Source organism: Dermochelys coriacea, chromosome 2 (assembly GCF_009764565.3).
Source record: "Dermochelys coriacea isolate rDerCor1 chromosome 2, rDerCor1.pri.v4, whole genome shotgun sequence".
Classification (NCBI taxonomy): Eukaryota; Metazoa; Chordata; order Testudines; family Dermochelyidae; genus Dermochelys; species Dermochelys coriacea.
Genome location: NC_050069.1, coordinates 212,687,214 through 212,712,090, shown reverse-complemented (window position 1 = coordinate 212,712,090; position 24,877 = coordinate 212,687,214).

Sequence of the window (24,877 nt, the reverse complement as noted above, 5' to 3'; positions counted from 1 at the left end):
TTCCCAGAATTGTTCAGGGGTGCCCCCATTACTACTCTGGGGGAATTAGGATCCAAGTGTTGTTTTACTCTGGCTTGCCACACCCTGTCCAATCTCACCATGTGGGTTTGGGAGAAAGCTGCAAAGATCAGACAGACAGACTCTAGCCAACAGGGACAGAAGCAGCCAAAGCAGGGACCTTGGGAAAACTTTCTACAGTTGTGACTTTCTCTGCCCTTTTCTGACTGGCTGTTTTTCGTTCTGTTTTGTACAGTGTCTCACAAAAGTGGGGTCCTGGTCTCTGGCTAGGGCTCCTAGGAGCTATGGTAATACGAATAATTAATAATAAATGATTCCTTCCAGTGCTTGGAGGGGAAAAAATTCCAACTCCCCATCCCATTGGGCAACTCAGCCCTCTCCAAAAGTGAACAAAAAGATGGGCTTTGAATGTGCCCTCCTTTCTGGACAAGGCATTGGCCACAATATTTTCTTTCCTCTTAATATGTGCAATCTTCATGTCATATTTTTGGATCAGGATGCTCCAGTGAAGTAGTTTAAAATAAATGTCCTTAGTTCTGTGTAACCCAACTAATGGAGAAAGGTCAGTTGGTACTTTCTGAACTTCCTGTTAAAAGATAGGGCTTCAGTTGTTTGACTGCCCATGCTATGGCATAATACTTTCTATAACAATTTTGTTCAGTTTGTGTCAGTGTTTGGCTTAAGAAAGCAATGGGGTGCTTCTTGTTGCTTTCCCCTGCTTGCATCAATAGTGCTTCTAGGCCAATGAATGATGCATCAGTGCAAAGTTCAAACATTTGTCAAAATATGGGCGGGACAGAACAGGCTTTTCAGACAAGGTTTTCTTTACCTTACCAAAACCTTCTTGACAGTCCTGTGACTTGGGGTTTTTTTACACAGATTTCTGATGTTCAGATACACTGAAACCATACACAAATTGGCCTATGAAAGACAGGACCTGCTTTTTAGTCTGGGGCACAGGCTGGTTTACAGTGGCTTCTCCCTTTAAGGGTTCAGGAGAGATCTGATGGCTCCCTACTAAATGATCCAAAAAAAGATATTTTGCTGCCCCTATTTTACACTTAGAGGATTTACCATCAGGCCGGCCTCTTTGAGCTTTGACAATACAGTCCCCAAGTGTTTCTTGTGAGCAGACCAAGAGTTGCTAGAGATTGCAATGTCATCAGCCTAGGCTCTCGTGAAGTCCTGTAATTTGTGTAATACTCAACTGAGCAGTTTCTGAAAAGTGGCTCCTGAATTAATTAATCTCAAAGGTAACAGTTTGCATTCACACAGTTCCATATCAGTAATAAAAGCAGCATTTTTTTTCTGTGCATCTTTGTCTAAAGGGATCATCCAATAACCTTTTACAAGGTCAAATGTGCTAAGATATCTAGCTTTGCTTGAAATATACAGCATCTGATCAATTCTGGGCATTGGATAAGCATCTGGAACAGTGGCAGCACTGAGTTCCCTTTAATCAAAACAAAATCATAGTGTTGTCTTTCTTGGGGACCAAGACCACAAGAGACTCCCAGGAACTGTCAGATTCATTAATCACCCCTATGTCCAGCATGCTTTGTATTTCTGTGTGAATTTGACACCTTGCAAGTGGTATGATAGACCTGGCTGGGTGCAGGCTGTGAGTCTTCATTGATACAGTTATGGGTCAACATGCGAGTCCTCCCTGGCTATCCGGAAAACACCTGTTTATGCATTTGTAGCACAAACAATACCTCTGCCTTTTAAATTGGCATAAACTTACTGCATATTTCAATACTGTCAAGAGATGAGTCATTTTTACATTCAGGCATTAAATCAATGAGGTGTGAGGTCTCAGACCATGTCTACACTACGAAAGTACTCCGATTTTACAGAAGTAGATTTTTGGGAATAGATTGTATAAAGTCGAGTGCATGCATCCACACTAAGCACATTAATTTGGCCATGTGTGTCCACAGTACCATGGCAAGCGTCGACATTCCGAGCGGTGCACTGTGGGTAGCTATCCCACAGTTCTTGCAGTCTCCGCACCCATTGGAATTCTGGGCTGAGCTCCCAATGGCTGATGAGCCAAAAATTTGTCGCGGGTGGTTATGGGTAAATGTCGTCAGTCAACCCTCCCTCCCTCTGTGAAAGCAATGGCAGACAATCATTTTGCACCCTTTTCCCTGGATTGCCTGAGCAGACGCCATAGCACGGCAAACATGGAGCCTGTTCAGCTCACCGCAGCAGTTACAACCATTGTAAACACCTTGTGCATTATCGTGCAGTTTATGCAGAACCAGCATCTGAAAAACCAGGCAAGGAGGTGACAGCAGCGCGGTGATAAGGACATGAACACAGATTTCTCTAAAACTGTGGTCCCCGGCAATTTGGAGATCATGGTGTTACTGGGGCATGCTCATGCCGTGGAACACTGATTCTGGGCCCGAGAAACAAGCACAGAATAGTGGGACTGCATAGTGTTGCAGGTTTGGGATGATTCCCAGTGGCTCCGAAACTTTTGCATGTGTAAGGGCACTTTCATGGAACTTTGTGACTTTGCTTTCCCCTGCCTTGAAGTGCAAGAATACCAAGAGGAGAACAGACCTCACAGTTCACAAGTAAGTGGCAATAGCCCTGTGGAAGCTTGCAACACCAGACAGCTACCAGTCAGTCGGTAATCAATTTGGAGTGGTCAAATCTGCTGTGGGAATTGCTGTGATGCAAGTAGCCAACGCAATCATTGAGCTGCTGCTATCAAAGGTAGTGACTTCTGGGAATTGTGCAGGTCATAGTAGATGGCTTTGCTGCAATGGGATTCCCTAACTGTGGTGGGGCTATAGATAGAATGCATATCCCTATCTTGGAACCAGACCACCAGGGCAGCCAGTATATAAACCACAAGGGATACTTTTCAATGGTGCTGCAAGCACTGGTGGATCACAAGGGATGTTTCACCAACATCAACATGGGATGGCCAGGAAAGGTACATGACGCTCGCATCTTCAGAAACTCTGGTCTGTTTAAACGGCTGCAGGAAGGGATTTACTTCCCAGACCAGAAAATAACTGTTGGGGATGTTGAAATGCCTATAGTTATCCTTGGGGACCCAGCATACCCCTTAATGCCCTGGCTCATGAAGCCATACGCAGGCACCCTGGACAGTAGTAAGGAACTGTTCAGCTATAGGCTGGGCAAGTGCAGAATGGTGGTACAGCATGCATTTGGACGTTTAAAGGGTTGCTGGTGCAGTTTACTGACTCGCTCAGACCTCAGCGAAACCAATATTCCCATTGTTATTGCTGCTGCGATAATTCCCATTGATATTGCTGCTGCTGCGGCAGCAAACCAGCGGAGCAGCGGGGACAGCAGAGCAGCTCACAGCAGGAGTTTGCCTGGGACTGGTAAGTATCCGAGTGTGTGTGTTTGCTTGCTGAGGAAGTATCCGAGCGTGTGTTTGCTGGGAGGGAGCCTGAGTGAGTGTCTGATTGGCTGCTAGCCTGCAGGGGGCGGGCATTAGGGTGTCTGTGTGTTTGCGTCAGGGAAGCCTGGCTGTTTAAAAATAGCCGGAGCCTCGCGAACCAGCGGAGCGGCAGCGAACCAGCGGAGCAGCGGGGACAGCAGAGCAGCTCACAGCAGGAGTTTGCCTGGGAGTTCGCCTGGAGTGAGCCCATTGAGGCTTACATCTTGCCAACGTCTCTGAGGAAGCTCCGTAGTAGGTAGGTGATATGGAAGGGGGGAATTCAGCTGTTGTGACCTGCACTGGATGTGCCATGTTTGTCTTTCTTCCACAGGACAGAAGCGACTTTGTCTGTACAAAGTGCAAGCTGGTCTCCATATTGGAAGAGAAGATTGAAGGTCTGGAGCAACAGGTAACGACCCTGCGTTGTATACGAGAGACTGAGGATTTTCTGGACCAAACTCAGGATAGCCTTCTAGGGGCACAAAGCTCTAAAGATGTAGAGCAGGTTGCACAGAGGAGCCAAGAGGCCAGTGAAGAAGCTTGGCAACATGTGACCTCCAGAAGAGGTAAGCGGAATGTCCGGGTTCCAGTAACACAGACACAGGTAACTAACCGCTTTCATGTTCTCTCCACAGGTACCAATGCGGAGAGTGGACCAGATGATATGTCTGGGGGGAGAAAGCAGAAGGAGACTCCGCTGGTTGGGAGGCATGAGATGCGATGTCCTGAGGTTGGAGGTTCCACGACCACCACTCCCAAGAGGAGAAGGCGGGTGGTGGTGGTCGGGGACTCTCTCCTCCGGGGGACTGAGTCATCTATCTGCCGCCCTGACCGGGAAAACCGAGAAGTCTGCTGCTTGCCAGGGGCTAAGATTCGTGATGTGACGGAGAGACTGCCGAGACTCATCAAGCCCTCGGATCGCTACCCCTTCCTGCTTCTCCACGTGGGCACCAATGATACTGCCAAGAATGACCTTGAGCGGATCACTGCGGACTATGTGGCTCTGGGAAGAAGGATAAAGGAGTTGGAGGCGCAAGTGGTGTTCTCGTCCATCCTCCCCGTGGAAGGAAAAGGCCTGGGTAGGGACCGTCGAATCGTGGAGGTCAACGAATGGCTACGCAGGTGGTGTCGGAGAGAAGGCTTTGGATTCTTTGACCATGGGATGGTGTTCCATGAAGGAGGAGTGCTGGGCAGAGACGGGCTCCATCTTACGAAGAGAGGGAAGAACATCTTTGCCAGCAGGCTGGCTAACCTAGTGAGGAGGGCTTTAAACTAGGTTCACCGGGGGAAGGAGACCAAAGCCCTGAGGTAAGTGGGAAAGCGGGATACCGGGAGGAAGCACAGGCAGGAAGGTCTGTGAGGGGAGGGCTCCTGCCTCATACTGGGAATGAGGGGCGATCAACAGGTTATCTCAAGTGCTTATATACAAATGCACAAAGCCTTGGAAACAAGCAGGGAGAACTGGAGGTCCTGGTGATGTCAAGGAATTATGACGTGATTGGAATAACAGAGACTTGGTGGGATAACTCACATGACTGGAGTACAGTCATGGATGGTTATAAACTGTTCAGGAAGGACAGGCAGGGCAGAAAAGGTGGGGGAGTAGCACTGTATGTAAGGGAGCAGTATGACTGCTCAGAGCTCCGGTACGAAACTGTGGAAAAACCTGAGTGTCTCTGGATTAAGTTTAGAAGTGTGTGCAACAAGAGTGATGTCATGGTGGGAGTCTGCTATAGACCACCGGACCAGGGGGATGAGGTGGATGAGGCTTTCTTCCGGCAACTCACGGAAGCTACTAGATCGCATGCCCTGATTCTCATGGGTGACTTTAATTTTCCTGATATCTGCTGGGAGAGCAATACAGCGGTGCATAGACAATCCAGGAAGTTTTTGGAAAGCGTAGGGGACAATTTCCTGGTGCAAGTGCTAGGGGAGCCAACTAGGGGGAGCGCTTTTCTTGACCTGCTGCTCACAAACCGGGTAGAATTAGTGGGGGAAGCAAAAGTGGATGGGAATCTGGGAGGCAGTGACCATGAGTTGGTTGAGTTCAGGATCCTGACGCAGGGAAGAAAGGTAAGCAGCAGGATACGGACCCTGGACTTCAGGAAAGCAGACTTTGACTCCCTCAGGGAACAGATGGCCAGGATCCCCTGGGGGACTAACATGAAAGGGAAGGGAGTCCAGGAGAGCTGGCTGTATTTCAAGGAATCCCTGTTGAGGTTACAGGGACAAACCATCCCGATGAGTCGAAAGAATAGTAAATATGGCAGGCGACCAGCTTGGCTTAATGGTGAAATCCTAGCGGATCTTAAACATAAAAAAGAAGCTTACAAGAAGTGGAAGCTTGGACATATGACCAGGGAAGAGTATAAAAATATTGCTCGGGCATGTAGGAAAGATATCAGGAGGGCCAAATCGCACCTGGAGCTGCAGCTAGCAAGAGATGTCAAGAGTAACAAGAAGGGTTTCTTCAGGTATGTTGGCAACAAGAAGAAAGCCAAGGAAAGTGTGGGCCCCTTACTGAATGAGGGAGGCAAGCTAGTGACAGAGGATGTGGAAAAAGCTAATGTACTCAATGCTTTTTTTGCCTCTGTTTTCACTAACAAGGTCAGCTCCCAGACTGCTGTGCTGGGCAACACAAAATGGGGAAGAGATGGCCAGCCCTCTGTAGAGATAGAGGTGGTTAGGGACTATTTAGAAAAGCTGGACGTGCACAAGTCCATGGGGCCGGACGAATTGCATCCGAGAGTGCTGAAGGAATTGGCGGCTGTGATTGCAGAGCCCTTGGCCATTATCTTTGAAAACTCGTGGCGAACGGGGGAAGTCCCGGATGACTGGAAAAAGGCTAATGTAGTGCCCATCTTTAAAAAAGGGAAGAAGGAGGATCCTGGGAACTACAGGCCGGTCAGCCTCACCTCAGTCCCTGGAAAAATCATGGAGCAGGTCCTCAAAGAATCAATCCTGAAGCACTTAGAGGAGAGGAAAGTGATCAGGAACAGTCAGCATGGATTCACCAAGGGAAGGTCATGCCTGACTAATCTAATCGCCTTTTATGATGAGATTACTGGTTCTGTGGATGAAGGGAAAGCAGTGGATGTATTGTTTCTTGACTTTAGCAAAGCTTTTGACACGGTCTCCCACAGCATTCTTGTCAGCAAGTTAAGGAAGTATGGGCTGGATGAATGCACTATAAGGTGGGTAGAAAGCTGGCTAGATTGTCGGGCTCAACGGGTAGTGATCAATGGCTCCATGTCTAGTTGGCAGCCGGTGTCAAGTGGAGTGCCCCAGGGGTCGGTCCTGGGGCCCGTTTTGTTCAATATCTTCATAAATGATCTGGAGGATGGTGTGGATTGCACTCTCAGCAAATTTGCGGATGATACTAAACTGGGAGGAGTGGTAGATACGCTGGAGGGGAGGGATAGGATACAGAAGGACCTAGACAAATTGGAGGATTGGGCCAAAAGAAATCTAATGAGGTTCAATAAGGATAAATGCAGGGTCCTGCACTTAGGATGGAAGAATCCAATGCACCGCTACAGACTAGGGACCGAATGGCTCGGCAGCAGTTCTGCGGAAAAGGACCTAGGGGTGACAGTGGACGAGAAGCTGGATATGAGTCAGCAGTGTGCCCTTGTTGCCAAGAAGGCCAATGGCATTTTGGGTTGTATAAGTAGGGGCATAGCGAGCAGATCGAGGGACGTGATCGTTCCCCTCTATTCGACACTGGTGAGGCCTCATCTGGAGTACTGTGTCCAGTTTTGGGCCCCACACTACAGGAAGGATGTGGATAAATTGGAAAGAGTACAACGAAGGGCAACGAAAATGATTAGGGGTCTAGAGCACATGACTTATGAGGAGAGGCTGAGGGAGCTGGGATTGTTTAGTCTGCAGAAGAGAAGAATGAGGGGGGATTTGATAGCTGCTTTCAACTACCTGAAAGGGGGTTTCAAAGAGGATGGCTCTAGACTGTTCTCAATGGTAGCAGATGACAGAACGAGGAGTAATGGTCTCAAGTTGCAATGGGGGAGGTTTAGATTGGATATTAGGAAAAACTTTTTCACTAAGAGGGTGGTGAAACACTGGAATGCGTTACCTAGGGAGGTGGTAGAATCTCCTTCCTTAGAGGTTTTTAAGGTCAGGCTTGACAAAGCCCTAGCTGGGATGATTTAACTGGGACTTGGTCCTGCTTTGAGCAGGGGGTTGGACTAGATGACCTTCTGGGGTCCCTTCCAACCCTGATATTCTATGATTCTATGATTCTATGATTCTTGCTGTGTGCTCCACAATCTCTGTGAGAGTAAGGGGGAGAACTTTATGGCAGAGTGGGAGGTTGAGGCAAATCTCCTGGCCACTGAATACGTGCAGCCAGACACCACGGCAGTTAGAAGAGCACAGCAGGAAGTGCTGAGCATCAGAGAAGCTTTGAAAACCAGTTTCATGACTGGCCAGGGTACTGTGTGACACTTCTGTTTTGTTTCTCCTTGATAAAAACCCACCCTCTTGGTTGTCTCTAAATTCCCTGTAAGCAACCCACCCTCCCCCCTTCGATCACAGCTTGCTTGCAAAGGCAATAAAGTCACTATTGTTTAAAAACATGTATTCTTTATTAATTGATTATAAAAATAGGGAGATAACTCACAAGATAGCCCAGGTGGGTGTGGGAGGAAGGTAGGAGGGAAGGAAAAGGCCACTTCAAAACTTCTTGAAGGACAGCTTTCTGTTGCTTGGGCTGTCCATTGGGGTGGAGTGGTTGGGTGCCCGGAGCCTCCCCTCCCACCACCACCTTCTTGGATGTCTGGGTGAGGAGGCTATGGAACTTGGGGATGAGGGAGGGTGGTTAAAAAGGGGCTGCAGCAACAGTCTGTGATCCTGCTGTTGTTCATGAACCTCCCCCAGACGCCGGAGCATGTCCGTTTGATCCCACAGTAGCCCCAGCGTTGCATCATGCCTTGTCACGATTCCTTCCCCACTCTGAACTCTAGGGTACAGATGTGGGGACCTGAATGAAAAACCCCCTAAGCTTATTCTTACCAGCTTAGGTTAAAACTTCCTCAAGGTACAAACTTTGCCTTGTCCTTGAACCCTATGTTTCCACCACCAAGCGTGTTAAATAAAGAACAGGGAAAGAGCCCACTTGGAGACGTCTTCCCCGCAAAATATCCCCCCAAGCCCTACACCCCCTTTCCTGGGGAAGGCTTGATAAAAATCCTCACCAATTTGTATAGGTGAACACAGACCCAAACCCTTGGATCCTAAGAACAATGAAAAAGCAATCAGGTTCTTAAAAGAAGAATTTTAATTAAAGAAAAAGTAAAAGAATCACCTCTGTAAAAATCAGGACGGTAAATACCTTACAAGGTAAACAGATTCAAAACATAGAGAATCCTTCTAGGCAAAACTTACAGGGTAAACAGATTCAAAATATAGAGAATCCTTCTAGGCAAAACCTTAAGTTACAAAAAGACACAAAAGCAGGAATATACATTCCATTCAACACAGCTATTTTACGAGCCATTAAACAAAAGAAATATAACACATTTCTAGCTAGATTACTTACTAACTTTTTACAGGAGTTCTGAGCTGCATTCCTGATATGTTCATGGCAAAAGCATTACAGACAGACCCTTTGTCCCCTTCCCCTCCAGCTTTGAAAGTATCTTGTCTCCTCATTGGTCATTTTGGTCAAGTGCCAGCGAAGTTATCTTAGCTTCTTAACCCTTCACAGGTGAAAGGGTTTTGCCTCTGGCCAGGAGGGATTTTATAGCACTGTGGACAGAAAGGTGGTTACCCTTCCCTTTATATTTATGACATGCCTCCTCTGATCTTCCTGCCACCACCTCTCCTCATGTTCATCAGCCGCTTTCCTGTACTCTGCTATTATGCCCCTCCACACAGTCTGTGGAGCTCTGTCAGTGCTGGACGACTGCATGAGCTCAGAAAACATTTCATCGAGCATGCGTTTTTTTCACCGCCTTATCTGAGATAGCCTTTGGGGTGGAAGAGGGAGGCTTGAAACATTTGCAGCTGCTGGAGGAAAAAAAGGGAGTGAAGTATTTAAAAAGATACATTTTACAGAACAATGGTTATACTCTTTCACGGTGAACAACACTATTCACATTACATCGCACATGTGATTTTGGTACAAGGTTGCATTTTGCATCTTATATTGAGTGCCTGTGGCTTTGGTGTGAGAGATCACACATGCAGTGTCGGGCAACAGAATTCGGCTTCCAGGTGGCCATGGTAAGCCATAGTCTTTCGGCTCCTGCAACCTTCATAATAGCAGCGCCCTCCTCTCCCATACCAGGCAAAGCACGTTGAGTTGGCCATTTAGTGCTGGGGTTTTCCTGTTAACGTGCAGCAGCAGAAACCAAACTAACCCCCCGCCATCCAATTCTCTGGGATGATTGCTTTAGCCATCACCCCACCGCGTGGCTGGTATCAGGGAAAATCCCTGTTAGCTAAATGTCAAAAGGTCAGTGCCAATGCTCTCCACCCCCCCACCCACCGTGTTCCCCACCATGTGGCTAACTGCGGGGAGGATTTCTTTTCAGCCACAGGCAAACAGCCCAGTAGGAACAGCCACATCTGAATGTCCCCTTAATTAAATTCCCCTATTTCAACCAGGTTACCATAAATGATATCATTCTCCTGAGGATAACACAGAGAGATAAAGAATGGATGTTGCTTGAATGCCAGCAAACACCGGGACCATACGCTGCCAGGCTTTGTCATGCAATGATACCAGATTACTTGCTACTAGCATGAAGTGGTAAAGTGTCCTACCATGGAGGATGGAATAAGGCTGCTCTCCCCAGAAATCTTCTGCAAAGGCTTTTAGAGTACCTCCAGGAGAGCTTCATGGAGATGTCCCTGGAGGATTTCCGCTCCATCCCCAGACACGTTAACAGACTTTTCCAGTAGCTGTACTGGCCACGAATGCATCCCAAGCCCTTAGGGCTACTTAATCATTAAAAAATGTTTGCTTTTATAACATGTATTATATTTAAAAAGGTACACTCACCAGATGTCCCTTCTCTGGCTTCATTGGGTTGGGAGGGTATTTCAGTCAGGGTGATAAAAAGATCCTGGCTGTCGGGGAGAACAGTGTGGAGAACCTCCTCGAGCTTGTCCTCCTCCTCCTCATCTTCCCTATCTGCAAAATCCTCAGGCATGGCGGAGCATACCCCATCATCGGAGTCCACAGACAGGGGTGGGGTAGTGGTGGCGGCCCCCCCTAGAATTGCATGCAGTTCAGTGTAGAAGCGGCACGTCTGGGGCTCTGTCCTGGAGCGTCTGTTTGATTCTTTGGTTTTCTGGTACGCTTGTCTGAGCTCCTTAAGTTTCACACAGCACGGTGTTGTGTCCCTGCTGTAGCCTCTATCCCTCATGGCTTGGGAGATTTTTTTGAAATGTTTTGGCATTTCGTCTTTTGGAACGTAGTTCTGATAGCACGGATTCCTCTCCCCATACAGCGATCAGATCCAGTACCTCCTGTTCGGTCCATGGTGGAGCTCTTTTTCGATTCTGAGACTGCAAGTGTGGGAAATGCTGAGTCTCAGATATTTTAGAAATATGTGCCAAGTAATGGAAAGGAACAGTACAAGAGGCGCGGCTGCGGGTAACAAGAGATAAAGAACAAGGCCAGAAGATTTTGGCTGGACTGAGGACTAATGATATAAGCAGCACCTGAGAGTCTTTACTACCACAAGATAATGGAACCCAAAGATAAGAATGATGAGAACATTGGGTGATAAACAACAGAAAAGGAATAAACAAGTGCTGTATATATATTGCTGTGGGAAGGGAAATAAAGTGCTTTTTACCAGCAACTGTGTCAGTTGTCCTGTAAGCCAGCCTGCTAGCAGCAACAAATGGTGACCCCAATGTGATAGAATTCTTTGAATTTGATACCACGGACAGAGGAAGAAATAGCAGGGACCGCCGCTGCTGGTGTCCTCCGTTCGGGTGAGGAACCGGGACGCCCAAGAGGCGGGGGAGCTCCCACTGAAAAGTGAGCGGCGGGGAATATCTCTCATAATGGGAGCGGCAGCATCAGCAGATGAGCTGGCCGTGTTTAAGGTCTTAAGCAATCTGCTTAATAACCAGGGAGAAAAATTTTCCCCAGAAGCTCTGCAAAAATTGCTTCGGTGGGGAAAGCGACGGGGTCTCCTGGTTAATGCAAAGAATGTGTTTGACTCCTCGGTGTGGAAAACAGTGGGGGAAGACCTGTGGGACTTTGTGGAGGTCGGAAATAAAGAAGCTGCTGCCTTGAGCCCTATCTGGCGGACTGTTCATCGAGCCGTTACCACCGCAGCGGCTCAGGCAGGGGCGCGTATTGCATTACGCGAGGCATTAGAATCATCAGCGAAAGGGGCCTTCACGGTAGGAGCGAAAGACTTTTTTGGTAAAACAACGCCTATGATTCCTTTGGCGCCGTTGGACCCCAGTGAGGTACCGTTGCCCTTGAAGGATGATGACTCAGATCAGGGCGAACCGATGGCCGTGGATCAGCCTGTGTCGGGGGAATTGTCATCGGGCAATCCAGAGAACCCGTTACAAGGGGGATCAGGATTGCCGCCTGCGGTTGTGCCACCAGCCCCTCCCCGACATGTTCGGATTACTGACTTGCCTAAAACTGGAGAGTTTGATAGCAGGACCAGATAATTCGGTGGTTATATAAGGAAGGTATTGCAGCTCAACAGATGATGGATGAGCTGGATAGAAAGGAAAACAGACCGCAAGGATCGTCACGATCGCATCTGCTACAACAGCTTCAAGAGCACGGCATACCTGACCCCTCACGTTTGCCCCATATTTGTAGGTTGTGTGGGTATTATGGTTGTGCGGAGCACCTCACTTCCGAGGGAGAGTTGCGACCGACAGCAGAGGAAGAATATCGCAAAATTTATGCCCCCGCTATGCAACCGGTTCAACCAAAAGTGAAACCTCCACCACCTACGTGTTCTTCAATTGGACGAGGGCAAAAAGAACAGGGGACGGGGGTGATTTGGAGGGATGGGGGGGAGGAGTGGGATCTCCTGACCCAATTAAGCCCTGGCGTGGATTGATAAAGGATGCTATAATTGAAGGGGAATTTTTGGATGCCATGCCGGCTACTTTCCCGGTATCAGTATCAAGGGAGGAGGTTAAGTCTTGGGTGCCGTTAGACTGGAAATTGATGAAGGAGGCTCAGAAAGCTATTGTGGCGTATGGCTTGAAATATCCGTATGTACAAGCGTTATTAGAACAAATATTCTCGGGGCAAGCGATGTGTCCCTTTGACGCCCAGAAATTTGCAGATATGTTGTTAACACCCACACAGAGATTATTATGGAAGGATTCATGGAGAAAGAAGGCTGAGCACGCGGCAGTGCTTAATTTAGATAGACCCCGGGACGACCCTCTCCAGGTAGCATCAATAGACATGTTGTTGGGACAGGGGCGATTTGAAGAGCCTCAGCTACAGGCGCAATTGGTACCCCAAATATTACAACAGTCTCAGCTTCTAGCATTGGAGTCATTCAAAGAGCTCCCTGATTTGGGCACCCCTTCACCTCCCTATTTAAAAGTCATGCAGGGAGTGGGCGAATCTTTTGCCCTCTTTTTGGACCGCCTAAGGACGGCATTGGATAGGGCCCCTAATTTAACACCAGACGCCAGATCGGCATTGGGGGTAGATTTAGCCCTTCAAAATGCTAACCCCACGTGTAAGAAGATTTTGGTGACCTTACCAAAATCGGCCTCCCTAGTCGACATGATTGAAGCCTGCACTCGTGCTCCTTTGGTGGAGGAGGAGGATAAGGCAAAGATTCATGCACGCGCCTTGGCGGTAGCCTTGAATACCTCCAAGTCGAATTGGCGTAGAGGAAGGGAGGGGGCGTGTTATTAGTTTGGAAAGATGGGTCATTTAAAACGGGATTGCCCCAAGAAAAGAGGTCAGACTAAAGCCCCTTTTTTGTATTTGGGACTTCGGATCACTGACTGCACCGTACGCCCCCAGCAGTTGAAAATCTCTCCTCATGTGCGCACACTGTATGATGCACAGAAACTGCTAGGTGAACTGCAATGGCTTCGCCCGCTTTGTGGCATCACAAATCAGGATATAACTCCTCTTCTTCCTTTATTAGAAGGGGGGAGAGCCCCTGGAGAACAAGGTCCCGCGCTTGGAGGGGAAGCATCAGAGGAGGTTGTGCTTGTGGCCATATCCTGTTTATTTCCAGAATGAGGATGTGGGTTATCGATATTGTTATAGTGGTATTGCTTGGGTTACAGGGGGGACTCCTTGTACCCCTACGCGTGTGAATGACGTATAACCTATGGGAACGTCTAGCATTGATAGCCAATGTCACACACTTTTGTTTGTCTGATTTTGTGGCAGCCGGGGAACTACTGGGCACTTGTCTTGTTCCCATATGTCATCATCCCAAAGAAATTGGCAGTCACACCATGCTTGCAGCTTATGCCAATTTGTCTTCACAGTATTCGAATATGGCATATTGGGGCCCCGCCAATTACTCCTTGCCCCCTGGGGTCCTATCTTTACATACCCCGTACCCAGCCGGGGCAGATAATGTAACGTGTGCGCGAGTGGTTAATTGCACACGCGCAAAAGTACCCATGGGCTGCCAAACCGTAAGTGCCCCCCTTTTGAATTGTACTAATGCGGTTAATGTTTCTTTTAATTATGGACATATTATTTTGCCGTCTGGTTGGTTTTTTACCTGCGGCGAACGAACCTTTAGTTATATTCCTGCCAATCTAAGTCATAATACCTTGTGTTGTCTTAGCCGAATGATCCTTTTGTTGCCCAGAAAGAATCAGCAGCGAAATCGGCGAAGCACGGCCCTGCAAAATACGTGTTCCGCCGATGTTACCTTACATAGTCACTCAGAATATTTGGCTTTGCTGAATGCCGTTGCAGGCATTCCTGGCTTTGCAACTTATTATACGGTGCAAACTTTGAATGCATTAGCTTGTTTTGCTGTTAAAGCGCTTAATGCTACATCACAGGCAATTGCTCTTTTAAGTATGGAACAACAGGAATTAAGAGATGCCATTTTAGATAATCGAGCTGCGATTGATTTTCTATTGCTTAAGCATCCCTGGTGTTGCTATTATGGAAAATGCTTTTAATTTAGAGAAATTAGTGTGTTGGAGTATTAAACAGTTTAATCTAATTTTTGAAATATTAACTGAGTTATTAATCGATGTAGATAGCATTTGCCATGCAGTTTTATATAATAGTGCTGCGAGTGAATTTTTGTTATTAGCACATGGACACGGATGTAAAGATTTTGAGGTTATGTGTTGTGTTAATTTGTCAGATCATTCTCACTCTGTTCATGAATTATTTGCAAAGTTAGAACACAATATAGATAACATCATTACAGCACACTCTTTTATTAATTGGTATCTGTATTGGTATAATTTGTTTGTGTGGTCCATATATAGTTCAATGTATGCGTTGGGGAATGTCACGGATGATTCAAGCTGCTTTTAAACAAAAAGGGGGAGATGTGGGAAATGCTGAGTATCAGATGTTTTAGAAATGTGTGCCAAGTAATGGAAAGGAACAGTACAAGAGGCGCGGCTGCGGGTAACAAGAGATAAAGAACAAGGCCAGAAGATTTTGGCTGGACTGAGGACTAATGATATAAGCAGCACCTGAGAGTCTTTACTACCACAAGATAATGGAACCCAAAGATAAGAATGATGAGAACATTGGGTGATAAACAACAGAAAAGGAATAAACAAGTGCTGTATATATATTGCTGTGGGAAGGGAAATAAAGTGCTTTTTACCAGCAACTGTGTCAGTTGTCCTGTAAGCCAGCCTGCTAGCAGCAACATGCATGGTCACCTGTGCTGATGAGCTCGCCTGGCCAAACAAGAAATGAGATTCAAAAGTTCCCGGGACTTTTCCTGTACACCTGGCCAGTGCATCCGAGTTCAGAGCGCTGTCCAGAGCGGTCACAATGGTGCATTGTGGGATAGCTCCCAGAGGCCAATACCTTCGAATTGCGTCCACGCTAACCCTAATTCAAAACGGTGATGTCTATTTCAGTGCTAAAACCCTCGTTGGGAAGGAGTACAGAAATCGGTTTTAAGAGCCGTTTATGTCAAAAAAATGGCTTCATTGTGTGGACGGGTGAAGGGTTAATTCGATTTAACGCAGCTAAATCCGACATAAACTCATAGTGTAGACCAGGCCTCAGTTTCCCCTTCCAATACTGTTTACCATTGCTTCTCTATTGTGATCATCTTTAAGCCTATTCATGTGCACCAGCTGTGGGGCAGCATGATTGTGAGGACTTTTAACATGATATATACACTCATTCATCTCTCCTATCACTTCAGAAGGTCCCTTCCATGTGATCCTGACAATCTAAAGATGACCAGTTTGGCTGCAAAATTGACTGGGAGAGCTCTGGACATATCCAATAAGATGCCAATGGGTGATGCTCCCAATTATGGTAAATGTAAGGGCTTGGTTTTGAAACAGTTTCAGATTACACCTGAAATGTATAGAGTAAACTTTAGAAGCCTTAATAGAGGGCCTGGATTAAGTAATGTGGTTTATGTGAACCAAATGAGAGCTCTACTGGATAAGTGGGTGAGGGGAAAAGGTTTACAAGCTTTGAAGGAATGTGTGATTTGGTTGCTCAGGAACAGTTCCTGAATATGTCTAGTTTCAGAGTAGCAGCCGTGTTAGTCTGTATCCTCAAAAAGAAAAGAAGGACTTGTGGCACCTTAGAGACTAAAACTATGTCTAGTGATGATGTAAACAGTGTTTATGGGATAAAAAGGTAGAAATGGTTGATGAACTGGCAGTTTTTGCAGATAAATGTAAGCAATCCCAAGCACCTAGCAGGAATAAATCACAGGCAGAGGGGTTTAAGTTTGGTGGGAAGCAGGGTCCCCATTTTACCCTGGGAAGAAGGAGGGTGGATGGAGGCTGGACACTCACCTCCCCAAGGTCACTCCTCCAGTCCTCATCCCAAATCTCCTGTAAAAGCAGAAGAGCCAAGAAGGTGCTATTATTGTAATTCCACTGAGCACCTGAGGAATAAATGCCCTGTGATGAGTGGGAACAGGCAACAGGTAACTCATGGAAATGCTGCTACCCAGAGTACAGAGGCACCTCAGGCAGTTGCCACTTTATTACACAGGATTTGTAAAGGTTGCCACTGCACAGCCAGGCAGTAAGCACCTAAAGGCTGTCAAAGTAAATGGCAGAGAACTCCTTGCATAGAGATATACTGGTGCAGAAATTTCTGCGGTCAGGAGAGACCTGGTTCAGGAGAAAGATATACTGCCAGGACAGATGGCAGAGCTTTCGTTAGTAGGGGGTCACAAAATCCTTGTGCCTTTGGCTAAAGTGCACATGGAAACTAAGGATTTGCAAGCCAAATTAACTGTCACTGCAGTCTCTCAGAATCCTACACACATTCTTCTGGGCAATGACTTTTTTAATGTGGCTAGAGCTGTCCAGGGGTCTGTCAGCAGCAAAGAAGAATCTTGTGCTGAAGCCCCAGTGGGAAGGAGCAAAGCTACAGAAACTGCAGAGGAAATGAGAGAGTGTCTCTTTAATTCCTCTGTTTCAGAGTAGCAGCCGTGTTAGTCTGTATTCGCAAAAAGAAAAGGAGTACTTGTGGCACCTTAGAGACTAACAAATTTATTAGAGCATAAGCTTTCGTGAGCTACAGCTCACTTCATCGGATGCATTTGGTGGAAAAAACAGAGGAGAGATTTATACACACACACAGAGAACATGAAACAATGGGTTTATCATACACACTGTAAGGAGAGTGATCACTTAAGATAAGCCATCACCAGCAGCAGGGGGGGGAAAGGAGGAAAACCTTTCATGGTGACAAGCAAGGTAGGCTAATTCCAGCAGTTAACAAATGTTCTATGCAAAGATTGCACAACTTTAAACGAGTATGTTCTCTAATAGATCAGAGACGTAATGACGTTAACCGGGACCTTAAGTGAGGCGTTACTGTATTGAGAAGGGAAGGGGAGGGGAATAAGGCATATGGAGACTGTCTATGCAAATAGACATGTTCTGAAGCCAGGAATAGTACAGAACCAGTCTTCCCTGGAGCTTTAGCTGTGTGGCTGACTTACATGCCTGGAAACTCTTTGTAGTCCCCAGAGCATATGTTGCCCCACTGCTATATGCCTGCTAATACCTCGTAGCAGATGCTGTGGAGGAGCACGTACTACCCCCATCAAAAGAAAGTGTGAGGAAATAGCTATATATAGTGCAGCCCTCCCTATCCCCCGCAAGTTCCTGGAGGCCCTCTGTATTCGCCTGTGCAGTTGGAATGCCTCATAGCACCTCTTACCTGCTACAACTCCACTGTCGGCCCTGCCATTGGCCAGGCTACCATTTGGCCCTCTCTGTTTAAGTGACACGGTCATGGACTGCACAGATGACTTGGAGCCCTGGGTAAATGGATTGTGTCATCTAAATGCTTCCCCTGAGCCTCCCTTTCTGAGGCACAATCCTTCTCCAAACTCCTCCTCCTCCCCAGGATGGGGTCTGTGTCTGAATGGCCCAGTTTAACACTCTGATTTTTTCCCCATTACTTATGGGAAAATGTTGCTAAGATTCCTTCCTGTTATCCTGATCTTGAGCAGAACATAATTACCCGATCCAAATCCTTTTGACGTCAGTGGGTGTCTTTCCATTGACTTCACTGGGTGCAGCATTGAGCTCCAAATTCAAGTATTCTAAGGGAACAGCATTTGACTCTATACTAATTATTGTTTTGAACATGGATGGCATGTCAACCGCCCCTTCAGGGAGGCTACCTCCCTGCCCCTTCTGCCTGAGGCTCCCCTTTACCCCCCTTGCTCGCCAGAACCGCAAGGCCACACCCCTCCTGCAGCCAGAGGAGCCCTGCCTAAACCTGCCCTGGCCATGCCACCTGAGCTCCAGGCCACCAGCCAGAGCTGAGTTGCTGTTGGCTTCGGGGAGGGGGGTTCTTGGGGCACAGCGTGAGCAGGGCCACAGCCTGGGTTATGGGAGGCTTAGCCTGCCCTGGCCTTTGATACCTGCCGCCCATGGTTTTGAAGCATGTTGTTCCATTCAGATGTGAACATTATATGTGCTCTTGCTAATAAATGACTTGTAAATGGAAATTGCAGTAAACAAGACAGAAGTGCTTCATTCTCACAGAATAGATTTGGTTAAAAGATAGAAATGAAATTCCTTTTTAAACTGAAATCTAAAAGGGAAGACGATATGAGGCCCTTTTAAAATTCAGATTCCCCAGCACACACCTGTGGGTGTGGGGAACCATTATCCCCATTATGAAAAATACATATAATCCTGCTTTAAAAAGGCTTAGATGATAGTTGGAAAAATCCCATTAAAATAGCCATGCTAGCAGCAGTACACCATATACTCAAAGAAGTGGGGGGCGGAAATAAAAAATGGAAATACTTATATTTTCAGGCATGAAGTTAAAATTCATACTTTTGGCCAAATTAGCCTGTGACAGAACTCAGAATACAGCCATTTACTAGTCTGAACCTCATAGCCCACTAAGAATCGAGCTGTGCAGGCACAGCAGCCAAGTAAAAGGAGGGCTAAGCATGATGACCTTCACCTACTACACAATGGAAATACCCAGAGGGAGTGTGCTGAAGGAGAAATTTATTAAGTAAGAGGACATGAGCTAAAGATGCTTTAACTGAGAATGTTGAAGGCATTTTTAGCACTGTGTGCATTAGAAATAATCAATGTACAATTACTAAATTTACTGGGAGCCAGCACAAATCTCAAGTCTTTACCTGCTGCATTTTTAACAACTTTGTAATGCACTGTTTGCATGATTCTTAATATGCAAGTATCATTCTTATGGACTGTACTCTAGTGTACTGAAGTTAGAAAAGTACAGTTAACAGGGATCATTTCCCCAAATGCTCTGGAGACCTAGTTTGTTTAATATTAAATTATTATGCTGTTAGTTTCAGTGATCAATTTTTACAGGGAGGAGCTAATTGTCTCATCAGCTTCATATATGTTCCTCTCCTTGATGCAGTATTATTGTTATGGTGGATTCTGGGCCTGGCACGAGGCAGGTGTCAAGTCTGGAGTCGCACAGAACCCCATGCTTTTTAAGTTACTTCTGTTAGCATACTCTTCAGGACATCCTAAATGCATGATGCTTCGCATCCTCCTCCTTAGATGCTGTAGGTTCTTCCCTCCCATTCATGCTCTTCATGATGCCATGACCACAATTTGACCCACTGAGTTTAGAAAACCTAATAAACCCCTGTCATAAATATAAAGGGAAGGGTAAACGCCTTTAAAATCCCACCTGGCCAGAGGAAAAACCCTTTCATCTGTAAAGGGTTAAGAAGCTAGGATAACCTCGCTGGCACCTGACCAGAATGACCAGTGAGGAGATAAGATACTTTCAAAAGCTGGAGGGAGGGAGAAACAAAGCCTCTCTCTCTCTGTCTGTGTGATGCTTTTGCCGGGAATAGAACAGGAACGGAGTCTTAGAACTTAGTAAGTAATCTAGCTAGATATGTGTTAGATTCTGTTTTCTTTAAATGGCTGAGAAAATAAGCTATGCTGAATGGAATGTAGATTCCTGTTTTTGTGTCTTTTTGTAACTTAAGGTTTTGCCTAGAGGGATTCTCTATGTTTTGAATCTAATTACCCTGTAAAGTATTTACCATCCTGATTTTACAGAGGTGATTCTTTTACCTTTTCTTCTATTAAAATTCTTCTTTTAAGAATCTGATTGTTTTTTCATTGTTCTTAAGATCCAAGGTTTGGGTCAGTGTTCACCTATGCAAATTGGTGAGGATTTTTATCAAGCCTTCCGCAGGAAAGGGGGTGTTGGGTTTGGGAGGATTTTGGGGGGAAAGACATTTCCAAATGGGCTCTTTCCCTGTTATATATCTGTTAGATGTTTGGTGGTGGCAGCGATAAAGTCCAAGGGCAAAAGGTAAAATAGTTTGTACCTTGAGGAAGTTTTAACCTAAGCTGGTAAAAGTAAGCTTAGGAGGTTTTCATGCAGGTCCCCACATGTGTACCCTAGAGTTCAGAGTGGGGAAGGAACCTTGACAAACCCCTACCCAGTTATTTAGACTGCCAGTTTCTATGGCTCATGTGCTGTTTGCAAAGACATGTACAGGAGATATGATGGGGATAGAGCAGCTTCTGGGGCATCTGAAATACCAGTACTAGGACTGCCATCAATAGGAATGCTATAACACATTTCTCCGCTTCATAAATCTATCCTGTTCCTGGGCTTTGTGTGATTCTAGACTGTTTCCATTTCATACAGGGGGGATATGGGCCGGAACAGAGAATTGGGAGTCCAGATTCCTGGCTATCAACTGAATTTGGAGAAGGATATGAAGCAAGTAAAGGTAAAGGAGGACAGGGATGATATGGCTCCACTTCCGGGTATGAGAGGTGTCTGGTTGCAGCATTATGAATCGCATGAAGCTTAAGGAGTGAGCATTTAGGATGAACATAAAAGAGGAAACAGCCATAACTCTAAAGAGGGGTGCATATTTCCAAATGAAACTTGTCTTTTCATAAGAAAATAACATTAAAATGGTGTCTGAAATATACATCTTTAAAGCCTGATCAGTGTTTATCATCCCTGATTGAGGGGTCAATGGGCATTTGGAATTATATTTGCTACCCATTTATTTTCAGAGGTCCTCAATATTTCTAGAGTAAATTTTCTAAATCCCTCTCCTTAAGGAAAAGTCCTTTCTTATATCCAGCAGAGTCTGAAGCCTCCAACAAAACACTCATTTGAAAAATAATCATTTTCAAAGAAAATTTGAGAGTTACCATTTACTGACACTTTAAATCCCATCCAACTGCTAGTCGTTGTTATACTATGGGCTATATCATTGGTCCATCTCACCTACTTTCAGCTGACCTGGCAGAGGAAGAGTCAGAAACTGCCTAACATGACAGGAATGCTCAAGTGGCATAGAGTGAGCACAGCTGGTTCTGCCCAACTCCCCACAGAACTCAGTGCACGTGATATTTCTGTGGTTCCTTGAGGCAGTAAGTCTAAACTAGAACCTTCTGAGCCCAAGCAGTCCCTTGCAGGTCCCAGGATTGGGATCATTAAAGGCTTTGCTTTTTATCTGTACTGACCATTTCGGCTGCAGCTGAGATGCTAGCCTTGGACATTTCCATTCCTCTCATTATAGTAATGGGGGAGTGTCTCAATTTTAATGTAGAATTATCACACACAGTGGCATTGATAATGTTTCTCCTAAACCCTACCTTGGAGGAATAATAGGAGTAGTGTTTTAATGACTAACTCTCTGAACAACAGGACTTCACACTCGGCAGTGAGAGCCAGTTTAGCTCTCTAGAAATCAACATGGTGGGTTTTTTGTTTGTTTGTTTTGTTTTTTGTTAATTGAAATCAACAACATGTAGATTTTTTTTTGTTAATTAAAAAGGTCTATATTGATGTAAACATGTTCTTATAGCAAATGGCTCGCCTGTTAGAGGAGCCATTTACTCAGGCATGACAAAAGTGTTGTCCCACTGAACACCACAAATGACGACAATTGACTTGCATGTATGTCTTGCTTTCATCCAGAAAGATACTGATACAAGCATAGGCACAGCTAACAATTTGCCACAGTGCAGCAACACTTTTTAATTATTGTTTGTAAAGCTCTTTAAAGTGCTATATAACTTATCATATTAGCCTGCACTTTTTACTCAGGTAAAATTCCCATTGACTTAAGTAAAGCTAGGTAAAAGAGTAACAAAATGGCCCAAAGATTATTTATAGATTCATAGGCTCCAAGGCCAGAAAGGGTCACTGTGATAATCTAGTCTGTCCTCCTGTATAACACAGGCCACAGGACTTTCCTGAGTTCATTCCAGTTTGGACAAGAGTCATCATATGTGCTCATTGCATAGGGCCAAAATAAAATGTAGACAGACATCTCCTAATCTTACTTCTTTGATTGTTTTGTAGGCTCTTCAAGGCAGGGGTCTTTTCCCCTCTGTTTTAATACAGTGCCAAGCACAGTGGAATCCTGATCCATGATTGGTGATCTGAGGTGCTATCACAATATAAATAATTTTCTATTGTGGTAGAGCCCATAGTATGTTAGGCACTGTGTGTGTGTGTGTGTGTATATATATATATGTGTGTGTGTGTATGTGTGTATGTATCTGTGTGTGTATGTATATATATATACACACACAGTCCCCACCCCAAAGATCTTACAAGCTGAGAAAGAGATTTGAATAGGTACTCAGAGCTGTAAAATATAATGGAAAAAGTATTGTCAAAAACGACTTGTGAATAAAATCTGCCAATTCACTTTGCTTGCATTTGCAGGCCCTCTTGTTTTCTAACATTTGTTTATGCACAATGGATATTCATGGAGTGCACAGATTTCACAAAATATTGGTGTGAAAAAAATGGGGATTCTCATTGGAAGTGGCCATTTTGGTTAAGTGGCTTATTATATTACTGACAAAATAAAGTTGAACAACTTTGACCACTCTCGGGTCATAGGTGGTACATAATGATATAAAAGCTTAGCATGACTTTAGCTTTGTAAATATTATCAGGAAACAAACAATAGCCTGTCACTTAGAAGATCAATCACATGGTGTGAATAGTGAATACTCATTGCAACCATTTATTGTATAATATGTAGAAACCAGTTCACACAAACTATTATTCATATTTCTGATGCCTGTAACATGCTAAGTGTGTGTGTGTATGTACACAGATATACACACACACACACACACACACACATACACGTGTGCTTATGCACACGCTCCTGACCTTTTTCAGAGTAGCAGCCGTGTTAGTCTGTATTCGCAAAAAGAAAAGGAGTACTTGTGGCACCTTAGAGACTAACAAATTTATTAGAGCATAAGCTTTCGTGAGCTACAGCTCACTTCATCGGATGCATTTGGTGGAAAAAACAGAGGAGAGATTTATACACACACACAGAGAACATGAAACAATGGGTTTATCATACACACTGTAAGGAGAGTGATCACTTAAGATAAGCCATCACCAGCAGCAGGGGGGGGAAAGGAGGAAAACCTTTCATGGTGACAAGCAAGGTAGGCTAATTCCAGCAGTTAACAAGAATATCAGAGGAACAGTGGGGGGTGGGGTGGGAGGGAGAAATACCATGGGGAAATAGTTTTACTTTGTGTAATGACTCATCCATTCCCAGTCTCTATTCAAGCCTAAGTTAATTGTATCCAGTTTGCAAATTAATTCCAATTCAGCAGTCTCTCGTTGGAGTCTGTTTTTGAAGCTTTTTTGTTGAAGGATAGCCACTCTTAGGTCTGCGATCGAGTGACCAGAGAGATTGAAGTGTTCTCCAACTGGTTTTTGAATGTTATAATTCTTGACGTCTGATTTGTGTCCATTCATTCTTTTACGTAGAGACTGTCCAGTTTGGCCAATGTACATGGCAGAGGGGCATTGCTGGCACATGATGGCATATATCACATTGGTAGATGCGCAGGTGAACGAGCCTCTGATAGTGTGGCTGATGTGATTAGGCCCTATGATGGTATCCCCTGAATAGATATGTGGACAGAGTTGGCAACGGGCTTTGTTGCAAGGATAGGTTCCTGGGTTAGTGGTTCTGTTGTGTGGTGTGTGGTTGCTGGTGAGTATTTGCTTCAGATTGGGGGGCTGTCTGTAAGCAAGGACTGGTCTGTCTCCCAAGATCTGTGAGAGTGATGGGTCGTCCTTCAGGATAGGTTGTAGATCCTTGATGATGCGTTGGAGAGGTTTTAGTTGGGGGCTGAAGGTGATGGCTAGTGGCGTTCTGTTGTTTTCTTTGTTGGGCCTGTCCTGTAGTAGGTGACTTCTGGGTACTCTCCAACGCATCATCAAGGATCTACAACCTATCCTGAAGGACGAACCATCACTCTCACAGATCTTGGGAGACAGACCAGTCCTTGCTTAAAGACAGCCCCCCAATCTGAAGCAAATACTCACCAGCAACCACACACCACACAACAGAACCACTAACCCAGGAACCTATCCTTGCAACAAAGCCCGTTGCCAACTCTGTCCACATATCTATTCAGGGGATACCATCATAGGGCCTAATCACATCAGCCACACTATCAGAGGCTCGTTCACCTGCGCATCTACCAATGTGATATATGCCATCATGTGCCAGCAATGCCCCTCTGCCATGTACATTGGCCAAACTGGACAGTCTCTACGTAAAAGAATGAATGGACACAAATCAGACGTCAAGAATTATAACATTCAAAAACCAGTTGGAGAACACTTCAATCTCTCTGGTCACTCGATCGCAGACCTAAGAGTGGCTATCCTTCAACAAAAAGCTTCAAAACAGACTCCAACGAGAGACTGCTGAATTGGAATTAATTTGCAAACTGGATACAATTAAC